The sequence below is a fragment of the Cotesia typhae genome, unplaced genomic scaffold (assembly GCF_013202065.1).
Source record: "Cotesia typhae breed Kobodo isofemale line unplaced genomic scaffold, CoteBio_Ctyphae contig_33, whole genome shotgun sequence".
Taxonomy (NCBI): Eukaryota; Metazoa; Arthropoda; class Insecta; order Hymenoptera; family Braconidae; genus Cotesia; species Cotesia typhae.
Genome location: NW_027423741.1, coordinates 2,826,045 through 2,835,767, shown reverse-complemented (window position 1 = coordinate 2,835,767; position 9,723 = coordinate 2,826,045). Strand labels below are relative to the sequence as shown.

Sequence of the window (9,723 nt, the reverse complement as noted above, 5' to 3'; positions counted from 1 at the left end):
TTTTATTCAACAAAAGTGTTTCGTATCCTTTAAAACCGGCATCTTGGATTTATGAATATGTTGTGTTGTACTTTTATTAATGATAATAATAATAACAATAATTATGGTTGGTATTATTATTATTATTATTATTATTATTATTATTATAATACTTTATCTCTGTACGTAATGTTGTATTTTTTAATTGTTGTACTGTACTGAGAGAAATCTCACTAATGACAATAATCATAATAATTTAGTCGTAAGTTATAAGTAATAAATAATAATAATTATACGATAACAATAATATTAATAATAATAATTTTTATTATAATATAAATAATGAGCGAACTCAGTACTAAAATGATTATTAAGTTGTTTTAATAATTATTTGAATTGACCTCAGTAATGATGATCGGAGGCTCAAGAGACCTCTGACTGCCGGTTGTATTATCGAACCGGTCCATTCTCTGTACTGAGTATTATTTCTGTACAGTTTATTGGCTGTTATCTTGAAAAAACCACAACACGACCTCGTTTGATCAAATTATTATGTCGACAACGTGAAAGTTAGATCGCTCTAAAAAAAAAACTATATGTACGCTCAATTTTACTTTTAGCCGTTTGTTAATTATAATGAGTTTAATGTGCTCAAACTAAAATAATATTTCATAATATTTTTGAGAAATTTAATTTTGATAATTAATTATTACAATAAAGATTGTACGTAATAATTCAGTTGTTGAATAAATTGTTTTATAAATAATATTACAGATATTTTAATGTTTCAAAAAATTGTCTAATTAATTCAGATGATTCTCACGGATTTTTGTATAATCTTATTTATAAATAAATTACTATTATAATATAAATTTATAAAAAGCTCATTTGTAAAATTTTTTATAGCTAGGACAAATTTTTTTTTTTAATTGTTGTACACGGAAAGAACAAGATGGCACTGGATATCATCCTAGATTATACTGAGTGAAAAATTTTTTTAGATAGTAGCTAGTATAATCCAGATTACAATAAGTATAATCCAGATGATAATGAGTATAATCTGGGATGATATTTAGTGTTATCACGTTTTTTCCGTGTATGTTAGAATGAAATATAAATTGTTACATAAAATTAATTTTTTTAAATGTAAAAATATAAAGTTAAAATTTTCGAGTCACGACTGCTCGTGAAATCAAAGTGTTTCAAAATATACTTATATATAACTGTATTTGTTATGCAAATAATGTAATGGTGCGAAATGTATAAATTTTTCATAGAGTGTCGCGTATCGCAGATGCATAATATCGATTTCTTGTGCATAACTTTCTTATGGATTTATTTTTTTTGCACTTCACGGTCGCATTTTTATGCTAAGTTGTTTTTTTTTTATAACTAATAATAATAAATAATCTAATACATGCGGATTTAATAAATGAAAGTAATACCTTTCTAACGACTCACCGATTGCAGGCTAGTCATGCTTGAAAGTTTATCGCTTATCAAAATTATTCTATTATATACCTTAATATACAGTATCAATGAATTAATCATTTAAATTATTTAAAAAAAAAAGTCAAAGCTCTTCCGCATTTATTTTGACTCTCATTTCCTTGAAATTTCTATAAATTTCTTCGTCAATAAATCATTAGCACAATCTCTTTCATTCTATAATTGATTTTTTTTTTTTATTTTAAAAATTACTTTTAATGTCTACCGCATTTTTTACTTATAATACCATGAACTTACAACTATGTAATTAAAATAATACTTTCAATTTTGTCACCATAAATTATTCTATTAAAATGACTTTCAATTTTATCCTCATTTAAATCATCCTCGAAAGTTTCTAATTTAAATTAGTATACCAGAATAGTAATACCCAAAGGCATTATTTTGAATTTTAATTACATTTTCTATTCAATAGCGTACTTTTATCCAAAGATAATTCTTCAATTAAAAAAAAATTCTATTTCAACATCCAAACAAACAAACATTAAATATTTAAAATGTTTGTAATTTCATAATTAATACGTCAATAAATAAAAATATAAATTGCATAAATCCTATAATTATTTAAAATAAAAAATTTCTTCATTTAATGACGGAATTATTTATAAATATAAAATAGTTGAGCAATCGGCGAAATGATGAAGTCACTTAACATTTAAAAAATACATTTAATGCAAGTATTTGCGATTGTAATTACTCCAAGTTACTTCATCATCTCTATTAACTGTTTACAATAATTAATTTTCTCAATTACATTAATTGATAAGTCAAATACTCCGTTAATTGACTATTTAATTTGTCAGATATAAATTAACAAAGTAAGAATAACCAGGAATTAAAATTAAATGAATTAATTAGCTAGGACAATAATACATTAGATACTTGTCCAATTGATCCGCACATAAGTGTGGATTAATTCCTGGTTCAAGTAGACGAGGAACGACTAATGACTTCCCGTTGATCTGTAACTAATCTATACTATAATATATATATATATATATATAAGGAATGAGTAGAAAGTCCATAGCTTGTCACTAAAAATTTTTTTTCCACTCCCTTTCTCTTGCGCTTCTTCGATATCGATTATTTCAATACACATCGTTATAAAATCCTCTCTCTCTCTCTCTCTCTCTCTCTCTCTCTCTCTCTCTCTCTCTCTCTCTCTCTTTCTCTAATAAATATATTATATACCTCTCTACTCATTAAATTGCTTATTTTTCCACCATAATTCCGGGTGCAATATCTTCTCTAAGTACAGCGATGGTTATTCAACCCGACATTCAGCCATTTAATATAATATAAATGTCATAGTTTACACAGATTTTTTTTTCCTCCTTAAAATATTTTTTTCTTCAATTTTTTACTTGATTTAATTTAACTAGTTGTTCTTCCGAACGTTGTCGCCATTTTTATTTGCTGATGAACATAATAGCAACCATGCAAAACGTTATTATTTCATGCACTGTTAAATGCATTGTAACTATCATTCAAAAGTTGTTTTTTCAATGAAACATTTTAATATGCATTACCTATTATATTAAATTTTTTATTTTAACATAAAATCGATCAAATATTTCCGGAATTAAAAAATGAAAAAATCTGAAATAAAAAAAAAAAAAAAAAAAAAGTAATCAATTAAATTTTATATAATTAAATGATAAATTGAATGGTGAAAGCTTGAAAAAATTTTTTACTTCATAATAAATCCTAAAATTTTGAAAGTCACCCCTTTCTTCTGATGAAGAATTCGCTGTATATCTTCCTTGAGGATTCTGAAACACTATAGAGTGATAAAGATGAATATATAAATAAATAAAATGAATAAAGAAGACGATAGAAGATATCACGTGTACGAAATAAATAATTAATAATCCCCGGAAAGAGAGAGGAATAGATTCCATACGGCCCTGGGTATTTTAGTATGAGGTTGTGCGTTTTCTACCTTCTTCAATAGGCAACATCGCCAGCAATGCCATGACCCCGTGTCTATCTATAGCCGTCAACGGTACGTGATAAAAAATATAAAAAACGGATAACTCTTGTCGGAAGTTCCGTTGCCCCGATTGCTCTTACAAGGCATAATTTTATTGCAAATGGTTATTTTAATGTGTATAATAGTAAGCAATCTCGCGAATTTTGTTGGCAACTTACGGTGTTAAATTACGCTATAACACTTACTGGTAACCAGACCTTATACCCGCTAATTTAATGCTAAATACGCGATCGCCAATTTCACCTATGTATTATCTTTAAATAATTGTCTCATATTTAATGCCGGTGTTTGAGAAAAGTATTACGCTTGATAAATTAAATTAATACGTAATAAAAAAAATAAATTGCCCCGAGTTAATGTACCAACTATCATAATAGCAATAATAACAATAACAATATCAATAATAATAATAATGAGCTATAATATTAAGCGAGTAGAGGATCTTTTGGCATTAAAAGCTTGAGGCAAATCATCCATGGGGAATCACACTACTTACCAAGCATTCGTGTCTCCCGTTATTCTAATCGAAGACTCCGAGGCGAATAAAATTCAGTCACGCATTAACGTCACTTTTATTTTATACTTTTCTATGTAACTAATAATTGCTTTTACATGCTGCGGATCTTTTTGTTTCAATAATAAATATCAGCATTTTATTAATTATAAAAATTTCTTCCATCATATCTTCACAAGGATACGCTTCATCAGCGCATGCAGATAGACAAGAATTTAGCGATAAATTTTTTCATCGTGTTATTAAGTTGTTTACAACACATCTTACGGTATATCTGAAAAAAAAAAAAAAATAAATAAATAAATTGTTATTGCGGAAAATATTTAGTAAACAGATTATAATCAGCATCTGTACCTGTTGCAGCGATTATGGCCCTTGGTAAAAATAATATGAGCGTAGAAAAAAAGGCTGTTGTGCGTAGGGCAATATATGGCTATGCTGTTCACCGTCTAAACCATAAGGAAGGATAGAGGCGTGTCTACGGAATAAATACGAGAGATAGGAATGCTAAATATGCGTTTATAAAGTCGGCCTGTGGTTTTGCACCCAAGCATTGCTTAAGTCATTAGACCTTGCGTTTAAATTTCAATGGAATCATCTGGTGACTGAATTTAACTCGAGATTATAAGAAGATTCTTCGCTGATTAAAAAATCTCTCGAGTTATGTAACGTTCTTATAACGCAATAAATACATGTGCCGAGAAGAAATTTTATGTAAGAAGTGAAGAAAGTATCTGGAAATTTCGTAGAAATTTAACTTTTTTTGAAACTGGGATTTATTTATGTCCAACTTTACGGAAAGAATAAAATTACACTGCATATCCTCCAGTATTATACTCAATGTTCTCTGTGGTAAAAAAAATTTTAGATTACACTGGATATAATCGGAAAAAATACCCCGTGTAATTTAAATTATACTCAGTAAAATCTTGGATTATATCATTTTTTCAAAAATTGTGATATTCAATTTTTCTTCTTTTTTAATTTGGAAATTTGTGAAAATTGGGATAATCAATTTTTTTTAATTGTTCATTTTTTTTAAATATATCAATAAAACAAAATAGAAATTTCGTACAAAAAAATAAAAATTAAAATGTTCACTCCACTTGAAATATTTACCAAAATTTTTTTACCCCAATTTTTGGGAAAAATTGTGCTTAAATGCTCCTTGAATATTTTCTATCCATGCATTGCATTGCATTTTAAAAAAATACATAAAAAAATGAATAATTAAAAAAAACTATGGAAAGATATGCAGTGTCATTTTGTTCTTTCCGTGTTGGTGTTGAAAAATTTTATTAAAATTATGAAAACTTAAATTTGAGAAATTTTTTTCAACATTACCTGCGCTTTACTGTTGTTTATTAACTTGACAGAAGCCTTTGAGTATTGGCAAAAGTTATCTATAAAAAGTAGCATTACTGGTTTTTTTTTTTTTTTTTTTTTAATTATATCAAAAGTTTCTCATTGAATTGGCAGGCTGCGTGCGGAAATCCGCTTCCGAGAAATAGAAACTCTTGGTGCATCGTCGCATGGATAGGCTCGTCATTAATCTCTTTGAACCTAAGATAGCCGATGCTTTTCTTATTGCATAATATTTAATTAAAAAAAAGGCAATTAATCTTAATTTATAAAAATAATTATTGTAAAAAAAAATAAGCAAATATATAAATGTCAAAATAATTATCTACGAAGCGAAACTATTAGCTTAGGTTATTTAAATAATTTGAAATGCAATACCACCGTTAAAGGCGAAGAATTTCTCTGGACAATCGTAGCACGTACGCGAGACACCGTTGCCTCAGGTGGGAAATCCGAGCGAAATTAATTCCTGCGGTATTGTAAATCTCCCGGCATATCATAGTAACAGCAACAGTACTGGACTGGTTAGCTGGATAAGTGATGTATACGCGAAGAAAAGAGAAGATTGAACGCTTAGGTACATAAACATTTTAAAAATAGTTGTCACGCTCGGACGCCGAGAGGCACACGATTCTATTTACCAATTACTTCTGTAAGAATACTACCACAACTCAAATTGTTATATATCTTCACCAGTATAACTTACAGTGTATAGGTTGATTAAAAAGAGGCAATAGTAGCCGAGAGACATCTCGGAGCTCGAAGAAAAGAGAGTCCGGATCTCACCAAACTCCAAACTCGTCGTCGCTCATCGCTCACAAGATGAGGATTATCATTATGAGAAGAAAGATACGGGTTTTCCGCAAGAGTGTAAGAGACGAGTTTGAAAGGGAGAATGTTTTACTGCAATATACTGTATATGTATAATGTATATAGATATATTTATCTGACGGTGGGAGAGCTGATGGATTCCAAGTAATTAACATGGCGGCGACCTACTGACCCACCTCGATGATGACGATTTTTGTTTGCCAATTTCTTTTATCCATTTCGTTTCCACGACTACCGATTTAACCTTTTCAATCTCCAAAGAACCACTAAATTAAAATTTTACGTCGGAATCTCAATTTTCGACTCTGAAAAAAATTATATAAATTTAATATAATTGTTATTTTAAAATAGTGGGTTATTAAATTATTATGTATTGGAAATCTATTGATTGAGAAAGCTGGATCACGCACTTGCATAATTTTCATTGCATCATTCTTGCTGCTGCTGCTGCTGGTACTACTGTTAATGTTGATGTCGTTATTATTGTTTAACGCTATCTGAATGAAGAGGTGGATACATTCAGTCCTGTTGTATGATTGTTCTATAAATTACACCGACGAGTTAACATATCCATGAGTTTCATTTTTTTTTCTCATCAACATATAGGTATATCGTCTTCAAAGGCGTGAGATAATATGCTGAAGAAATGAATGTATGCACATAAACATAAATATACACATGTGATGTGATTGTGATTGTGATTATGATGACGACAACTAAGGAGATGATGATGACCTTTAGCAGGAATTTAAAGTAATAAGTAATTCCGGATATTTATTACTTTCTGATCATCATTTTTATCTGAAATATATATATTTTTTTTTTTTAATAATAAAGTTTGCTCAGGAGAAATTTGAAATATTAATTTACAAGAAAATATAGATGTATACTTAAAATTGAAGTATATATTTGGAATACTTATTAAATTTGTATCTGTTATTTGTAGCAGCAATCATTCTCACTTTACGCAAACGATACTGATTTCTGTGGCGAGAGTCTGGAAAAAAAAACGCAAAAAATAATGAGTAATAACAAATAATTACAGATTATATTTTTCAAGATAGAATATTGAGAATAAAAGAAGAAATAAAAAAGAGTATATTGCCGTGAGTTATTCATCGCAAATTGAATAAGCATTATAAGAGCGTCATACTTGCGTGCCAAGTCACGATGAATATCCCCTAGCGTAATTTGTTCGAGACATGTGAAATAATTTTCGGTGCCAGAAACATTCCCACGGGTGATTTAAACCATTTTTCTTTTATTTTACTTATATATACACACTCTTGTTTCATTATTATACATTTTTTTTTGTTTTTATTATCATTATCATTATTTTTATTATTATTACTATATATTTTTTGTCCAAACTCATTTATTCTGACAAACTTTTTCGTTCGTCCGTTCTACTGACATGGAAAAATCTCTCGGTTTTCTCAAAGACATCAGATTATATCTCTCGACAATAACATTCTTTTATCCACGCAGGCATTTAAATTAAAATATTATTATTTAAATTTCTATTCACTTACTAATTTATCCGGCAACTTCGTGACGACGTTTTTTTTTTTTTTTTTTTTTTTTCATTTTTACTTGTTGTCCAGATTTTATTTCCTTTTATTACAAATAGACCGCTCAGACATTCTAAACTTGTATCAATAAAAATGAAACCAGTATTTTTATTGCGAGTTCTAATGATTTAGCTTCGAAACTCGTTGTCCTTACTACATGTATCCACAGGACTAAAAAAAAAAATTTATAAATTTCTCCGAAAATATTTTATTTTAATTTTTCAATTAAATTTAGTTTGCAAATTATCCTCAGATAATTCTCGACAACATTTGTATACATATACCATCACGAAGGACAACTCCAGTGCATCCAGTCACGAGAATCACATGACATTGGCTTCCAGCGGTCAGGGTCTACGGTCACGCGACCCTGATTTCCGTATGTGGACTCTCTGGCACGCATATTTATTCCTTGTTGTAGAATTATAAAACCCCAAAGGATTCGCTTCATTGCTTGACCTGCAACCATTATTTGAATATTTCTTCCAGCGTAATTATTGGTAATGCAACCTAAGTACTTAAAGGAAAAAAAAATCTTAATAAAAAGACACTAGACACATTAAAATAAAATAAAATAAATTAATGTTAATAATAATTACTTGTTTTGTCTAGAGATCTAGATCTACCAGCAATTAACTGCAAATTTTTTACCTGTTTATTTAAAACTTCCTGACCTGAAGACCTCAAAGTTGAGCATTTAAACCCGAACCTTTTCCTTGTTGGTTTTTATTTCCATTAAAATAATAATAATAATAATAATAATAATGGTTAGCTGAACCGTATGTTTTACGTTCCCAAGTTTTTTTAAAATCTTTTGTTTCTTCCCTCCTGTGACCTATGACTCACCGGCTGGCATCCTAAGCTTTTGTCTGCTAGCAAGTAAACAGCCATCAAGAAGGATATCCGAGCATAGCACTAGAAATTAATTATATACACTTGCTACTTGTTATGATGATCTTAAATTATTATCAGACAAGTCATGCACATTTACTCATTAGGGATTTTTCCAAGGTTATGCTCTTCTTTACATTTTAATCCTTACATATACAGACCAAGAAACTCCCTCCTTACTTGGATAAGTTATTTACAATTATTTTTATCAATAAAAAAAAAAAATACCGTGTGAAAAATATTTTTCTTTCATTTATAGTCATCCAATTTCAAAATACAGTAACAATTTTAAGATTTTTAAACATTTTTCATATTAAAAAAAGTTTGCGCGGTAAATTGATAAAAAATTTGATTTATAAATTTTTGACTTTTTTTAAAATTAAATTCTAACTAAAAAAATATTTCTAAAAAATTTCACTTATAGTTTTTCAAGTTTTTTTTTATTACATGTGACAATTTTTTTTTAAATTGTTTAATTGAAATTTTTTGAATAAAAAATTTCTAAAAATTTTGAAATGTCAGTTAACTTCATTTTCATAAAAAATCAGGTATAAAAATTTTGCAGTTACTATGTTTTAAAATTGGGCAGCCGAGCCGAGCTTAATTAAAATTTTATATTTTTTATATTCCTTGAATTTTCCAAGCTTTCAAACAATGTCCTTGTTACTCGCATATAATAGTGTTTTTCTGACCTGATCCAATCTCAAATGGAGTATCTTCGCCTCACATGAAGGGGGGAGGTAAATAATGGACAAAGCCAGCATTGTTGTATTATTCTGGACGATGGACCTGGAGTAATGGAGGACAAAGGTTTAGTTGGTGTGTATCTGTATCTTAGACTTAGAATTTATAAATACACTATAATATAATAGATTTCATATACCTGTACAAGAGACTTGTTCGGGAATGTGCTGCTACACAGGTAGATGCATGTAATACATCCGTCTGTATATTGTCTGCAGGTGGAAACGAGAGGTTAGAATGGAGGCACCAGTTAATGGATAAGATAGAGAAAGAGCAAAGGTAGGAGGGGAGACACGTTACCTCCAATACACCTTTACCTTAGCTGTTTT

The 9,723-nt window shown here is 28.9% G+C and overlaps 1 long non-coding RNA gene across 1 annotated transcript; it reads right to left on the bottom strand.

Moving 5' to 3' along the window:
- Nucleotides 1-2,051: 2,051 nt before the first annotated feature.
- On the bottom strand, nt 2,052-9,666 carry LOC141526203 (uncharacterized). The gene is made up of 12 exons (XR_012478998.1): nt 9,534-9,666; nt 9,343-9,439; nt 8,044-8,674; nt 7,721-7,930; nt 7,079-7,185; nt 6,599-6,989; nt 6,064-6,493; nt 5,340-6,007; nt 4,350-4,729; nt 3,978-4,269; nt 3,183-3,268; nt 2,052-3,087 (listed from the first exon to the last, which is right to left on the bottom strand). It is a non-coding gene; the product is annotated as an uncharacterized LOC141526203 (long non-coding RNA).
- Nucleotides 9,667-9,723: the final 57 nt, after the last annotated feature.